The sequence below is a fragment of the Humulus lupulus genome, chromosome 5 (genome assembly GCF_963169125.1).
Source record: "Humulus lupulus chromosome 5, drHumLupu1.1, whole genome shotgun sequence".
Lineage (NCBI taxonomy): Eukaryota > Viridiplantae > Streptophyta > Magnoliopsida > Rosales > Cannabaceae > Humulus > Humulus lupulus.
Window position 1 is genome coordinate 191,285,404 of NC_084797.1, and position 16,472 is coordinate 191,301,875.

Genomic DNA, 16,472 nt, shown 5'->3' on the forward strand with positions numbered 1-16,472 from the left:
ACTAAACTTTTAAATGAAAAGTCAACATTTACTTTTGACCACAGTGTTATGGGAGTATATTTGAGATGTATCATCTGAGGCGATCCTAATGAGCAGATTAGTAGAATAGTCACAACGGAATCTAATACCCGGCTCGGGGTGAGCCTAGGGGTATTTTTGGAATGTAGTACGTACTCGAGGTTGAACGAGTAACAAGTAGTTATTTGGTGATAAATTGGGTATCTTGGGATTAATCGGGGATTTATAGGGCTACTTGAGGTGTAGTGGGAAAATGGTGGCAAATGATGGTATCGCCCTTGGGGGCATTAAAGGGTAAGTTTTGGACCTAGGGATTTTTGGTTTTTTACTAGTTTTTGGAAGACCTTAGTTGAGGCTAGAAGCCTTGAAAACAATCAGAACATAAAGGATAAGGCACACACACGCTCTCTTTCTCTCCCACGTTTGGCTCTCTCTCACTCTTAGAGGAAGCTTTGGAAAATTAAAGGAGAAGGCTGGGAATTCCCTGAGTTCTTGAGGCTATGGTTGACGGCTGTAGGTTAGAATTTGTGTAGGAGCAGCTCAAGGGTGATGATCCTTGTGGAGGTAAGCTTTAATTCTATCTGGATTAAGCTTTGATTTAGTCTTTAGGGTGTTCTAGAGTTTTGAGCTTAAGGGTTGGGATTCTAAGTTATGCTGAGATTTTAGCTTAGTTTTTAATGGTATTATGCTGGTTATACTGTGTCGTTATAAGATTGAGATGTAATTATTAGTTTGGTGCAAGTTTGCGATGTGAACTGGTGATATCTGGCTTGAGAATACGCAGAAAGAAACTCAGAATTTCTGGGTTCGCTGGGTCGGGTCGCGTCGCAGCACTGTTCTTGAGCGCCGCGGCCTGCATGAACCAAAAAGGCCCTGGAGGGTCTCCGAAGTTGACCAAGCGCCGCAGGCTGCGTCCCCTAGAAGAGAGCCTTAGGGCTCTTTGACTTGTAGCGCGCCACGACCCTAGGCAATTGGGTCGTGGCTCTAATTGTGGGAAATGACCAAAACAGATTTTTAAGCTCGGGAACTCAAACTTTAGGACTCGGGAAGGATTTTACTACTTAGTTTAGTAGGATTCGAGATCTTGGAGGTTAGAATATTATTTTGAAATTTTTAATTGGTTTAGGGTTTTGTGGATATTAATTATTATTGCGTTGAGACTAGGTTTTACTGCTAAGGCTTGGGTTTAGGGGATCATGCTTGGGATCACACTATATGTATAATGACCCGACTAACTTGAAGTCCTCAGACCATTAAAACTACTAAAACATAACTATCATTTTCGAATACATACATAAAATAATAGAACTTTATTAGAAAATCCAAAATACGGGATCCCATTGTTGTTACATAAAAACATCAAGACAACTTAAATCTTTACTTTAATCGTTCAAATACTAAACGCGGAAAAGTCATAAATACATAATTAAAAAGACTCAAAACATAAACGTCATCCTCGATTGTTCCATCGGTCCATTCCTCTGGTCCTCTCCCAATACACATGCCAAAGCCACCTAGAAACCATCCTGCCTTCCATGTTTATTTTCCTGCACCATCTAAATAAAAAGGAATGAGCCTAATGCCCAGTAAGGAAAAAATACTAAAGCATATCATAAATCATAAGATGTAAAAACATAAATCATAAAACGTATGACGTAAAGCATAAAATGTATGACATAAAAATGTAAATCATAAAACATAAGACTAAAAATTAATGACCATTAACTCATTATTGTAGTATGTGATAGAAACCATCTAGGTCCTCTTGCTACTATTTAGAGGTAGGTTTAAACACAAATATAGTATATGATAAAAACCATCTAGGTCCTTTTGCTACTATTTAGAGGCAGGTTTAAACATAACTATAGTCTATGATAATGATAAAATATCGGGAGTTGCTTATTTGCTATCTAAGCAACCATATTTCCCAAGCGAGTACAACATAAAACATATACATACATACATACACATAGCATATAAACATAATCATAACACATAAAGTCTAACTTATTTTCCTTACCAAAAACTGGGATATTGGAGACAAGAATGGGATCGGAAACACCTAAAACCAAATAGTAAAATCATAAGTTTTCTAAAGAAAAGAAGATGAAAAGAAAATCTAAACCATCAAGATAAGAACTTACCGAAAACCTTAAGTTTCATAGAGAATCAAACATCTAACCAAAATCCATTATAACAAGTTAAGCTTTGAAGAAAATGAAAAGAATAAGAGGAACTATAATGAACTAAACCCGAGGATAAAAGTACCTTAGACAGCTTAGAACTTCGATCAACACCTCAATACCGAAATAACACTCTAGCTTACTTCCCAAGTGCTTAGAAAAGCTTAGATTTGAAAGCTTTTAACCCCACAACCCTAGAGTTTCTCTCTATAACAAAATTAGCAGATTGGAGGCTTTGAGAAGTGCTTGAATGATGATGCAAATGGCTAAGTGCAGGGTCCTATTTATAGAGTTCAAGGAATGAAACTAACTCCTTTTAAAATGAATAAAAATTGAATTTTATGCTCAACAGATGCCCAGAACTCGATAAAATATGTTCAAGAGAAGGTCCAAGTTGTTGAGGGCTATTTCTAGCTCAGATTCCACGAATTTTCAAAAATGCATGAGGGAGCTGATATATCGACCCTATAGGCGATATATCGCCTGTCCCATAATCCCAAGCCTTCGTGGTTTCATTCGTGAGAAGTCGATGTGTTTTCCGTATCAATCATAGGCGATATATCGGCCCCTATAGCTGCGATATATCGGCTTACACTGATATATTAAACACGTTTTTGCACACTTTCAACACACTTGAAGTTGTTTAAAACCACTTTGAATGAGTAAAACGTGATCCTAACAGCTGAGGCAAGGTTATAGACTTCCTAGGTTTATCCTTGATTAATTTATTCATCTAAAATCCTTAAATACTTAATAAACATACATGTGACAAGTGTCACGTTCTTAATTATTCTATCTAAACCTTAGGTTATAATAAATAACATTTCTAGGACCAACTATATTAATCAAACCTTATGATAAAATTAATATTTCTAAACTATAGGCTAAACTTATAAAATCCATACATATCTCTACGAGTTTCCGACTAAATCCCGGCTTGAACCAATAACCACGAAAACTAAAATACTACAGCACAAGCTACTACTATCTAGCTAAGTAAAATTCTGCGATGCTACAATACGGTCAGCCTAGGGCTCAAGTAAGAAAACTATCTGTGTCCGTAGAGCTATATTGTGCTTAATGTTATGTGTATTGTTTGTAACTATTAAGTCATAAATGTGTTTTTGACGGAACGACAAAAGCTAGGAGCGGCAAGGGCTGGGAGCGGCAAGGGCCGGGATCGGCATTAAGCATGTTGAATGCAGGCTGCCAGGGCGATACCCTTTAAGGGTGATGTACTCACTTGCTTGGTTAAGATCATGGACTTGGTGCCTGGTAACGCACCCTGATCGGCAGAGGCCACTATTGTGTTGTTGTGCTGTTGTGATCTTAGATAGGAACTTGTAGATTGTTTCACGTATTTGATTAATTAAGCATTTGTTAAAATAACTTATTATATGTTGTGATGTGAAGTTTTCTTGCTGGGCCTCGGCTCACGGGTGCTCTGTGGTGCAGGTAAGGGCAAGGAAAGGGTCGATCAACAATGAGTTGGAGGGCATGGAGCGGTCCGTCATGTTTGGTCTGCGTGGCCACCACTACTGGAGTTGTTTGAGGAATATGTTATAAACGTTTAGTTTTGTCGCTTAGGTCGGTTGTACACTAACTTTTGAGTTGTAAACATATGTTACAACAATGTTTTGGGATCCCAATGTAACACTTTTATAATTTTAATGAATGTCAAAACCCTTTTATACTTAATTTTCATTAAATGAGTCTTTATTCCAATCTACTCATACTTTTCAATCTAAAACCTCGATTAGCGAATTAATGGCACATTTTAAAATCACTTGGTAACGACTTTAAGGAAATAAGGCATTACAACTTCGTATCAGAGTGAATCAAGGTTTATGGTTCCTAGAGATTGACTGATCATGTACGCTTGCTGCCAATACAAGCTCGACTCAGGGTTGGTTGGTGTTAAGTGAAATATTTGTTTTAATTGCGTATATGAATTGCCTTATCTGCTAGAATAGAGAGCATGATGTATTTATATATATATATGTATTTGATGGGAATAAGACTTGAAAATTGATGCATGAGCGTTATGGACTTGCATCCTGGTATGCATATTGTGTATGGCTATTATGTTCTTTAGCCTTGCTAGTGGTATAGTTCTGGATAAAAATATCAAGGGTGGTAGGTTAAGTTCGTGGCTGCAGATAGATTTGGAAGTTTTGTACCCAAGGTGGTCAACATGACCTGGCATTGTTAATTGTGGGGTTACGGATTGGGGTATTTTAGGAACATAGTAAGTACTCGAGGTTGAACGGGGAACGAGTAGTTATTTAAAGATTAATTGGGTATGTTGGGATTAATCGGGAATTTATAGGGCTACTTGAGGTTTAGTGGGAAAATGGTGGAAAATGATGGTATCGTCCTTTGGGGAATTAAAGGGTAAGTTTTGGACCTAGGGGACTTTTTGGTCTTTTGCTAGTTTTTTACTGACCTTAGTTGAGGCTAGAAGCCTTGAAAACAATCAGAACACAAAGGATAAGGCACACACACTCTCTCTCCCACGTTTGGCTCTCTCTCACTCTTAGAGGAAGCTTTGGAAAATTGAAGGAAAAGGCTAGGAATTCCCTGAGTTCTTGAGGCTATGGTTGAAGGTTGGAGGTTAGAATTTGTGTAGGAGCAGCTCAGGGGTCATGATCCTTGTGGAGGTAAGGTTTAATTCTATCTTGATTAAGCTTTGATTTGGTCTTTAGAGTGTTCTAGAGTTTTGAGCTTATGCTGAGGTTTTAGCTTAGTTTTTAATGATTATATGATTGTTATACTGTGTTGTTCTAAGATTGATATGTAATTTTGAGTTTCAGGCAAGTTTGTGGTGTGAACTGGTGATTTTTAGCTTGAGAAAACGTAGAAAGAAACCCAGAATTTCTGGGTTCGCGGGGTCGCGTCGTGACACTGTTCTTGAGCGTCGTGGCCCGCATGAACCCAAAAGGCCCTGGAGGGTCTCCGAAGTGGCCCAAGCGTTGTGGCCTAGGTAGGGCGCACCGCAACTCGCGTCCCCCCGAAGAGAGACTTGGGGCTCTTTGACTTGTAGTTCGTCGTGGCCCTAGTGGCTGGGCCGTGGCTCTAATTAAGGGAAATGTTCAAAATAGATTTTTAAGCTCGAGAACTCAAACTTTAGGGCTCAGAAAGGATTCTACTACACGATTTAGTAGGATTTGAGGTCTTGGAGGCTAGAATATTATTTTGAAAATTTTAATTGGTTTAGGGTTTGATAGATATTTATTATTATTGTGTTGTGACTAGGTTTTACTGCTAAGGCTTGGGTTTAGGGGATCGTGCTTGGGATCGCCCTATACTGTCAGCCCGTGGCTCAGGTAAGAAAATTGTCTATGCTCATGGAGCTATATTGTGCTTAATGTTATGTGTATTGTTTGTAACTATTGTGTCATACATGTGTTTGTGACAGAACGACAAAAGTTTGGGAACGGCAAAGGCCGAGAGCATCGTAGGTCGCGAGTGGCGTAGGCCGGGATTGGCAAAGGCCGAGAGAAGCAAAGGACGGGATCGACATTAAGCATGCTGAATGCAGGTCGCCAAGGCAAGACCATCTATGGGTGTTGTACTCACCCGCTCGGTTAAGACCGTGGAATTGGTGCCTGGTAACGCACCCTGATCGGCAAAGGCCGCTGTTGTGTTGTTGTGAACTCAAATAGGAACTTATAGATTGTTTGACATGTTTGATTAATTAAGAATTTGTTAAAATAAATTATTATATGTTCTGCTGTGAAGTTTTCTTGCTAGGCCTCGGCTCACGGGTGCTCTGTGGTGCTAGTAAGGGCAAGGAAATTGTCGATCAACCTCAAGTTGGAGGGCATGGAGCGGTGCGTACATGTTTGGCTTACCTGGCCGCCACGACTGGGGTTATTTGAGGAATATGTTATAAACATTTAATTTTGTCGCTTAGGTTAGCTGTACACTATCTTTTGAGTTGTAAACATATTTTACAACAATGTTTTGGGATCCCAATGTAACACTTTTATAATTTTAATGAATGTCAAAACCCTTTTATACTTAATTTTCATTAAATGAGTTTTTATTCCAATCTACTCACACTTTTCAGCCTAAAACCTCGATTAGCGAGTTAATGGCACATTTTAAAATCACTTGGTAACGAATATAGGGAAGTAGGGTGTTACAATTTTGTATTAGAGCGAGCCAAGTTTTATGGTTCATGGAGATTGACCGATCATGTACGCTCGCTGCCAGAGACAAGCTCGACTCATGGTTGGTTGGTATTAAGTGAAATATTTTTTTTAACTGCTTATTTGAATTTCCTTATCTGCTAGAATAGAGAGCATGATGTATATATATATATGTATTTGGTGGGAATAAGACTTGATAATTGATGCATGAGCGTTATGGACTTGCGTCCTGGTAAGCATCTTGTGTTTGGCTATTATGTTGTTTGGCCTTGCTAGTGGTATAGTTTTGGATAAGAATATCAGGGTTGGTATGTTAAGTTTGTGGCTACAGATAGATTTGGAAGTTTTGTACCCAAGGCGGTCAACTAGACCAGGCATTGTTAATAGTGAGGTTGCGGATGACAGTTGAGGCCAAAATCCTCCATCTGCCCTCTGGGATTGGCAGCGATGTTTGCTTGCATGCGAGCAAGATTGCAAAAGCACGAGGAAGAGATTAGGTGGTTGAGACAACAGGTTCCGTCAGGGAACACTGCCCCGTGTGTGTTGGCAACAATGACACGAGTTTTGGTTAGAACGGAGGGTGGGAACATATGAGAATTACTGTATAAAGGCTTCCAGAAGCTTTATTGTAATGTCCCAAATTTCTTAATGTGGCTTAATGCTTGGATTACGGGGCCAGGAGGGCCATAATTGATTTATTATGCAATTATGTGATTAATTGCATGATTATATGTTGATATGATGATAATTGCATGCCTGTGGGCCCACTTCTTATTAGAAGGGCATTTTCATAATTTTGATCTGTTAAGAGCATATATGTATATTTATGTGCAAGTTGGTGATTTATGGATGAGACCACATTATTATGTGGATATGTTCCAGTTATTCGGCATAAGATGATCTTAGGTTGCAAGATTAGCGGTTTGGTCATAACGGGATTAATTTCCAGGCTCGGGGTAAGTCTGGGGGTAATTTGATGTTTAGTAATAACTGGGAATGAACAGGTAATGGGATATGATTTAATTATTATTTGAGAATATTGTGAACAATAGGAATTGGAGGACATTAATTATGATTAACGGGATTATGGGAAATGACTGTTTTGCCCTTAGGTGGCTGTATAGGAATTAATTGGGCTTAGGGGCATTTTGGTCTTTTGACCATGGGATATGTTTTAAGGTTAGATGGTTGTAGAGTTTAAGGCAGCAAAAATAGAGTTCTCTCTCTCCATCTCTCGATCATATCTTTCTCTCTCTCTCAGGCTTGGAATTTTGAAGCTTAGCTTGAGGATTCAACTTGGGGAATCAAGGCTTAAGGGTTTAGGTTTGTGATTAGCAACTGAAGGGGATTTAATTTTGTTTTTAAGGTAAGGTTTTCAGCTGAAGCTTAAGGTTTTTGTTTTGTTTTAAGTTTATATTTAAGCTTTGAATTTTGATTTTAGAATTGGGTATTTGGTGAGGTTTTATGTGTTTCAAAGCTTAGGTTTTGTTGGTTGAATGTTGGTAATGTTGTGTTGATGATTGCTTGTGATTGTGGGATTGATTTGTTGAGGTTTTGGCTGGTTTTGAATTGAGAGAAAGGCAAGGGAGCTGGGTTTGTTGGGTCAAGCTGCGACCGAGTTCATGCAAGTTGCAACTTTAACCCATTCCAGAGCCTCCCCTGGGCTTTGTCTAGCAGGCACGCCGCGACCCACTAGGTTAAGTCGCGACCCGCCCCTGGTTTTCAAGACAAAAGGGTTTTTGTCTTGGGGTTGAGCCACGACCCTTAGGGGCAGGTCGCGGCTCACCCCTCCATTATGTGCCAGGTTGGGTTTTGAACGTCTTAAGCGCAGGTTTTCATTTCCTAAGGCTCAGGATCGAATCTACTAACCATTTTAGTACGATCCGAGGTCTCAGGAGTGGGGTTTAGACCATGAACCTTTTATTATTTATTTTTATTGATGAGATTTCATATTTGGTTATGACAAGGTGACCGCTAAGGGACTTAAGGACCGATCATTCTCAAGGGTTGTTCTTTTATTATTTCACGCTCGAACCAGAGGTAAGAAAACAACACCCAATATGTGATATGCATGGTTATTGATGAGGCATGTCGAGTGCTCTATATATGGACATTGATTGCATAGTAAATGCATAGTAGCTTTGCTTATCTGTGTATGGCACTGACTTATTAGTCAGGGAACGACAATGGTGTTTAGTATTGGTACTACTGATAATACTTTTTCAAATGTAAGGCATTCCAAGTCCGCGGGACTATTCCCCCATTCATCCGAGCTATCTTGAAAGTTCCATCATGCAAAAATTCAACGACCTGATATGGTCCCTCCCAGTTCAGACCTAAGACACCGTCCTTGGGATCCTTATTTGCCAGAAAGACCCCTCGGGGAACCAGGTCGCCCAATCCAAATCTTCACATCTTAACTTTAGAATTGAAATAGCGAGTGATTTTTTGTTGATAATGGGCAAGCTATAATTGCGATTCCTCTCGTTTCTCTTCAATCAGGTCAAGAGATGCATTAAGGAGTTCATCATTCCGTTCTTGGCTAAATGTCCTTTTCCTGTGAGTGGCTACCATGGCTTCGACTGGAATGCGACCTTGCTTCCAAAAGTTAGGGAAAAAGGGGTATGTCCCGTGGAGGTTCTGTGAGAAGTCCGGTATGCCCAAAGTACTTGCGGGAGCTGTTCGGACCATAATCCTTTGGCCTCGTCTAACCTCTTCTTTAGGCTCGCCTTTAGGGTTTTGTTAATAGCCTCGACTTGTCCATTGACCTGCAAATACGCTAATGAGGAGAAACTCTTAATAATGCCATATTTTCCACAGAAGTCAGTGAAGAGATCACTGTCGAACTATGTCCCATTATCTGACACGATCTTTTTAGGAAGCCTAAATCTACATATAATACTTTTCACCACAAAGTCTAGGAATCCTTTGAAGTGACGGTTGCTAGAGGTTCGACTTCTACCCACTTCGTGAAATAATCGATCGCCACCACCACGTAACGAACTCCTCCCTTTCCCATAGGCAGGGATCCTATGAGGTCGATTCCCCATACCGCAAAGGGCCATGGGGATGAGATCATTGTTAGCTTGATTGGCGCAGCTTGGGCAACTATGGCGAAACGCTGGCATTTGTCGCATTTTTGAACATAAGAGGTCGAGTCTTTTGTCAAAGTGGGCCAAAAATTGCCTTGCCTCAATATTTTCAGTGCTAGGTTTTGCCCCCAGCATGATCTCCACAAAAAACCTTTGTGCACTTCTTGCAAAATGTTTTTAGCTTCCTCGGGCAAAACACATCGTAGGAGAGGCAATGAATGACCACGTCGGTACAATGTCCCATCCACTATCACATACCTCGAAGCTTGATATAGTATTTTTCTTGCATCCTTTCTATCCTCAGGTAGCCTTCCTGTTGTGAGGTATTCCATGATAGGAGTCATCCAGGACGATCTTGTGTCGATCATCTCGACCTCTCCCGTTTCTTCTATCACGCTTGCACTTTCCAAGAACTCCACTGGCACTACATTCAGGGTCTCATCTTCTTTTGGTGGTGGCAAGCCTTGCCAAAGCGTCAGCATTAAAATTCTGCTTGCGAGGTATCTGTTCAACAGTACTATACTCAAATTCGAATAGCTCTCCCTTCACCTTATCTAGGTAGGTTGCCATCTTGGTACCTTAAGCTTGATATTCTCCCAACACCTGATTAACCACGAGCTGAGAATCACTATAGCATTGGACGACCTTCTCTTTGAGCTCCCTTGCCACTCTCAGTGTAGCTAGTAAGGCTTCATATTCAGCTTCGTTGTTAGATGCTTCGAATCTGAATCTCAGAGCTATATGGAATCGATGCCCTTCTTTGGAGATTAGTATGATCTCGACTCCTGATCCATTCTTGTTCGATGATCCATCTACGAATATCTTCCACAACTCCTGCACTGGTTCCTTCAAAAGCTCCTCTTGAAATCCAGTGCATTTAGCCACAAAATCAGCAAGGCCCTGACTTTTGATTGAGGTCCATGGCACGTACAATATCTCGAATTGGCTGAGTTCAATTGCCCATTTTAAAAGACGTCCTGACGTTTCAGGTTTTTGCAACACCTGCCTTAAAGACTGGTCGATCATGACGTTAATTGAATGGAACTGGAAATATGGTTGGAGCTTCCTGGAAGCCATTATTAGATAGAATGCCAGCTTTTCTATCAATGGATATCGTGATTCAGCTCTGAGAAATCTCTTGCTTATATAATACACTAGTTTTTGAGCACGGTCTTCTTATCGAACTAACATGGCACAGACTGCATTTTCTGTCACAGCCAAATAAAGGAATAGAGGTTCTCCAAACATAGGCTTAGACAATACTGGGGGCTCGACCAAGTGCGTTTTTAGGTCGAGGAATGGCTGCTCGCATTCCTCAGTCCATTCAAATTTTTTGTTTCCTCTGAGCAAGTTGTAGATGGCAGGCACATGTCAGTGGATTTTGAAATAAAACGATTCAAAGTTGCCACCTTTCCAGTCAAGCTTTGAACTTCTTTACGCGACCGGGGCAAGGGCATTTCGAACAATGACCTGATTTTATTAGGATTCGCTTCTATCCCCTTCGTATTGACTAAGAATCCCAGAAATTTTTGCGATGCTACTCCGAAAGTACACTTCTAGGTGTTCAACCTCATGTCATACTTCCTTAAAATTTCAAAACATTCTTTCAGATCGGATACATGGTTATTGGCAGTCTTGGATTTGACAAGCATGTCATCGACATACACTTCCATATTTCTCCCGATCTGATTAGCGAACAATTTGTTGACTAACCACTGATATGCAGCTCCGGCATTGTAACGCCCTACTAATTAGGGTCCATTACCAGGTGTGTTTTGAAGCTAGTGCTGGACTTACTAACAAGTCATTTGGATTAAACATGCGATTAACCACTAAGGTTTGGGTACTAAAAACTTTTGATCATTTCATAAACATTTCCATTAAGTTAATAACCAGTTCTTTACATGGGATCCCAAAAAACATTAGTTTAAAAGCCTGTTACAAAACGTAGATTACACATTAAGCCGTCCTAAGCAGCAAAAGCTGGGTTTAACCTTAGTTCCTCTGAGCATCTCGGCCGTGGTGGTCGAGCGAACTACATATGTACATACCACTGCTAATGCCCTTCGAATCATGGCTGGTTGAGCTTCTCTTTACCTTTACCTGCACCACAAAGCACCTGTGAGCCAGAAGACTCAACAAGAAAACACAATCAACAGTTCAGTGAATAAAACAACCATCAACCAGTAATAACTGAGTTCAGTACATCTATTAAACTCAATTGGAGACCATAGAGTCACACAAGTGCATGTTGCACACTCTTTCAGGTTGTTGGCGTCCGAGCCAGTCAAGTGCATGTTGCACTCCCAGTGTGGCCTAGCCATGGTGGCCTGCACTCCACGTGAATTATGCCAATCTTAGCTTATAAACTAAGTCCCTTATACCCTTGACTTATAAGTTAAGCCACCACGTGCCTCCAACTTATAAGTTGAAGCCTTGAGATTCTTAACTATTAAGAATCTCCCAGAACCCATCAAATTCTCAACTAATAAGTTGATCTCCATTTAACACTCTAATGATACCCTAGTTTATAAACTAAGCCTCACAGTCATAAAAACAGTCTCATGTTCCATATAGCATACTTATCAAGCAGTTACACCATGCATTATAATACATTCACTCAACAGTCATAAGCATAATCATAATTATGAACGTTACAGCGTACCTAATCAGACATTCACAACATAATTATAATTATGTCATCACCTTAACTAAGCTCTAATCACGCATTCACATAACAGGTGCAGTTCTCTTACCTTTGGTCCGTATACGGGTTACTAGCAACAACCCTTCGAGCACGGTCCCCGATTCAAGCCCTTAGCGAAAACCTAGTCACAACCGCGATAAAGAAGTTTCCATCAATAATAGGTAAATAACAACTTCCATACCAACTCTTAGCCTCCGAGATATCGAATTCCACTTAACAAGGAAGTAGGATCGATCTCGAGCCCAAACGGTTAAGTTTCCAACCTAAAAATCCCATTAAGGTCAATTTTCCCCTTAAGAGCTGCGACCCCTCACAGCCGAACCGTGGCTCGCCTCTAGCTCTAGAGGCTCGGCCTCCCTGAAAACCAACGCGCACCGCGGGTGGCCCCTGAGGCACCACGGCCCGCCCCTGCATCCGAGCCCTGCGGGCTCAAAATCCTCTTCGCAGGCCGTGGCTCACCATAAAAGAGCCACGGCTCATCACCACGAACCCAGAATTTTCTAGGATTTTCTGCAACTGAACCCAGCCAAAACTTAACCAAATCCGTTCCACTCCTCCAATTCAATTCCCAAACTCATAAAATCATTCTCACCAATCAAACCGAACCAATTACCATAGTGAAACACATCAAACTTACCCAAACCTATCCCTTCAATTATCAAGCATGCATAAACATATTTTCTCTAAATATTTAGCAAGCTAACCAACCAATTCAATTCAAGATTCTTACCTCAGCTGTGATGAAAACGCCCTTGAACTAATCCCCAAGCCTAACACCTTGATTTCCCAAGCTTTGATCCTCTTCAATTCTCCAAAAACGTCTCAAGCCCCCTTGGCACCTAGAATAAACGAGAGAGAGAAGGGAAGCTGCTGAGTTCTTTGTTTCCCTTTTGTTCCTTAACCTTCTCAGCAATCCCAGCTCACTCAAACACTAAACTTAGCCCAAAATGACCATTCTACCCCTTGCCCTTATCTTATTCATCAAGTGTTCACAAGGGCAATTTCATCCTTTGCCTTAAATCCCGCTATCCACAATTTGCATTCTATAATTCCCGCTACTTTCAATATTCTCACACGGTCACCAATAAATTCCTACTACCCACTATTTCCCGGTAATGTACTAAATTACTAGATTACACCCCAAACTGGGTAATTAGACCCCGTTGTGACTTTTCCGCTAACTTGCTCATCGGGACCACCTCTCGTCAAGTAACCCAAATATATCCACATAATAATGTGGTCTCAATCACACAAACACATATTCACATTTATACCTCTAACGGGTCAAATTACCAATATACCCTTCTTATAAGAAACAGGCCCACATACACATATTTAATATCTTTAAAATACAAGCATGATTATATTATAAAATAATTCACATAATAACTCAATTATTGCCTCCCGGCCCCCTAATCCAGGCACTAAGCCTTATTAGGAAATTTGGGATATTACAACTATCCCCCCCTTATAGGAATTTCATCCTCGAAATTTTACCTGAACAGCTCGGGATACTGATCCCGCATAGTTGACTCCAACCTCCAAGTTGCCTCCTCGACCTTGCTGTTCCTCCATAATACATTCACCAAAGGTATAACTTTATTCCTCAGGACCTTGTCCTTCTTGTCTAATATCTCGACTGGCTGCTCCTCGAAGGACAAATCTGACTGCAGCTCCAGATCATCATAACTCAGCACATGAGTCTCATCAGAAACATACTTCTGTAGCATTGAGATATGAAACACGTTGTGCACAGCTGACAACGCCGGAGGTAATGCCAGCCTATAGGCTACCTGATCGATCATTTCCAGGATCTCAAATGGTCCTACAAACCTAGGGCTTAGCTTGCCCTTCTTGCCAAATCTTCTCACCCCTTTAAACAGTGAGACTCTAAGGAAGACATAGTCTCCCACCTGGAACTCCACGTTCCTACGCTTTGGATTCGCATAACTTCTCTGTCTACTCTGCGATGCGAGCATCTAAGCTCTGATCTTCTCTATTGCTTCATTGGTCCTCTGAACTGCCTCAGGACCTAAGTATCTACGCTCACCCAACTCATCCCAATGAATAGGTGATCTGCACTTCCTACCATACAACATCTCATAGGGAGCCACTCCTATGGTCGCCTAATAGCTGTTGTTGTAGGAAAACTCTATCGAGGGTAAATACTTACTCCAAGACCCCTCAAAATCCAATACACATGCTCTCAGCATGTCCTCCAGTATCTGGATAGTCCTCTCAGATTGACCATCAGTCTGAGGATGATACGCTGTACTGAACTTCAGTTGCGTGCCCATTGCCTTCTGCAAACTTCCTCAGAACTTGGAAGTAAAAGTAGGATCTCGATCTGACACAATCGACCTCAGAGCTCCATGAAGACGTACTATCTCTTTAACATAAAGATCCGCATACTGATCAATAGTATAAGTTGTCCTCACTGGTAGAAAGTGAGTTTATTTAGTGTATCTATCCACTATTACCCATATTGAGTCATGCTAACCCACTGTCTTAGGCAATCCCACCACAAAATCCATTGCGATGTCTTCCCACTTCCACTCTGGGATGTCTAAAGGTTGTAATAATCCTGCAGGTCTCTGATTTTCAGCTTTGATCTGCTGACACGTCAGACACTTAGCTAGATATTCAGTTACATCACCCTTCATCCCCAGCCACCAATACAAAGTTCTCAAGTCTTGATACATCTTGGTGGTACTGGGATGCAAGGAATACGGGGTGGTGTGAGATTCATCCAGAATCTCTCGTCTAATAACAGCATCCATCAGAACACAGATCAGACCCTTGTATCTTAGCAGGCCCATGTCAGATATAGAATAGTCCCTAGCTGCTCCAGCTGGAACATCCTCTCTAACCTTCACCAACTGTGGCTCTAGCAACTGACTCTCCTTTATCCTCTCTAGGAGAGTAGACTGCAGGGTAATGTTGGCTAACTGGCCCACTACTAATTCAATCCCTTCTCTGGTCATATCCTCAGCTAACTCCCTGGATATCTGTCTCACACTATACAACTGCCCTGGACCTCTCCGACTTAAGGCATCAGCCACCACATTGGCTTTACCTGGATGATAGAGAATATCGCAGTCATAGTCTTTCACTAGTTCCAACCACCGCCTCTGCCTCATATTCAAATCCTTCTGTGTAAAGAAGTACTTGAGGCTCTTGTGGTCTGTATATATCTCACACTTCTCCCCATAAAGGTAATGCCTCCATACCTTCAGTGCAAAGACCACTGCCGCCAACTCCAAATCATGAGTTGGATACCTCTGCTCATAATCCTTTAACTGTCGTGATGCATAGGAAATCACCTTCTCTACCTGCATAAGGACACAACCTAGCCCCTGCCTTGAGGCATCACAGTAGACCATAAATTTTCCTTGACCAGTTGGAAGACTCAAAACTGGAGCAGTAATCAAACGCTGCTTCAACTCCTGGAAGCTATTCTCACATCTCTCTGACCATGTAAACTTCTGGTTCTTACATGTTAATTCTGTCAATGGAGATGATATTCTGGAGAATCCTTCTACAAATTTCCTGTAATAGCCTGCCAACCCAAGGAAGCTTCTAATCTCTGAGGCATTCCTTGGCCTTGGCCAATTCTTAACAGCTTCAATCTTAGATGGATCCACCTTGATCCCATCTCTACTAACAGTATGACCCAAGAATGTTACCTGCGGTAACCAGAACTCACACTTTTTTAACTTCACAAATTACTTATGTTCTCTCAGTCTCTGCAAGACTAATCTGAGATGTTGCTCATGCTACTCCTCTAACTGTGAATAAATCAAGATATTGTCAATGAAGACGATCACAAACTGGTCTAAATAATCCTTGAACACTCTGTTCATTAGGTCCATAAAAGCTGCCGGAGCGTTAGTCAAACCAAATGACATAACGAGAAACTCATAGTGCCCATATCTAGTATGGAAAGCTATCTTGGGTATGTCTTCATGCTTAATTCTCAACTGGTGATAACCAGATCGAAGATCTCTCTTTGAGAATACCATTTTATCTTGCATTTGATCAAATAAATCATCTATCCTTGGTAGGGGATACTTGTTCTTGATAGTCAATTTATTCAGTTCTCTATAGTCTATACACATCCTCAGTGTACCGTCCTTCTTCTTCACAAATAACACCGGTGCACTCCATGGTGAGAAACTGGGTCTAATAAAACATAAATCCAGCAACTCCTGTAACTGTACCTTGAGTTCCCTCAACTCAGCTGGGGCCATTCTGTAAGGTGCCCTAGACACTGACTCCATCCCAGGTGCCAGCTCAATAACAAAGTCAATCTCTCAGT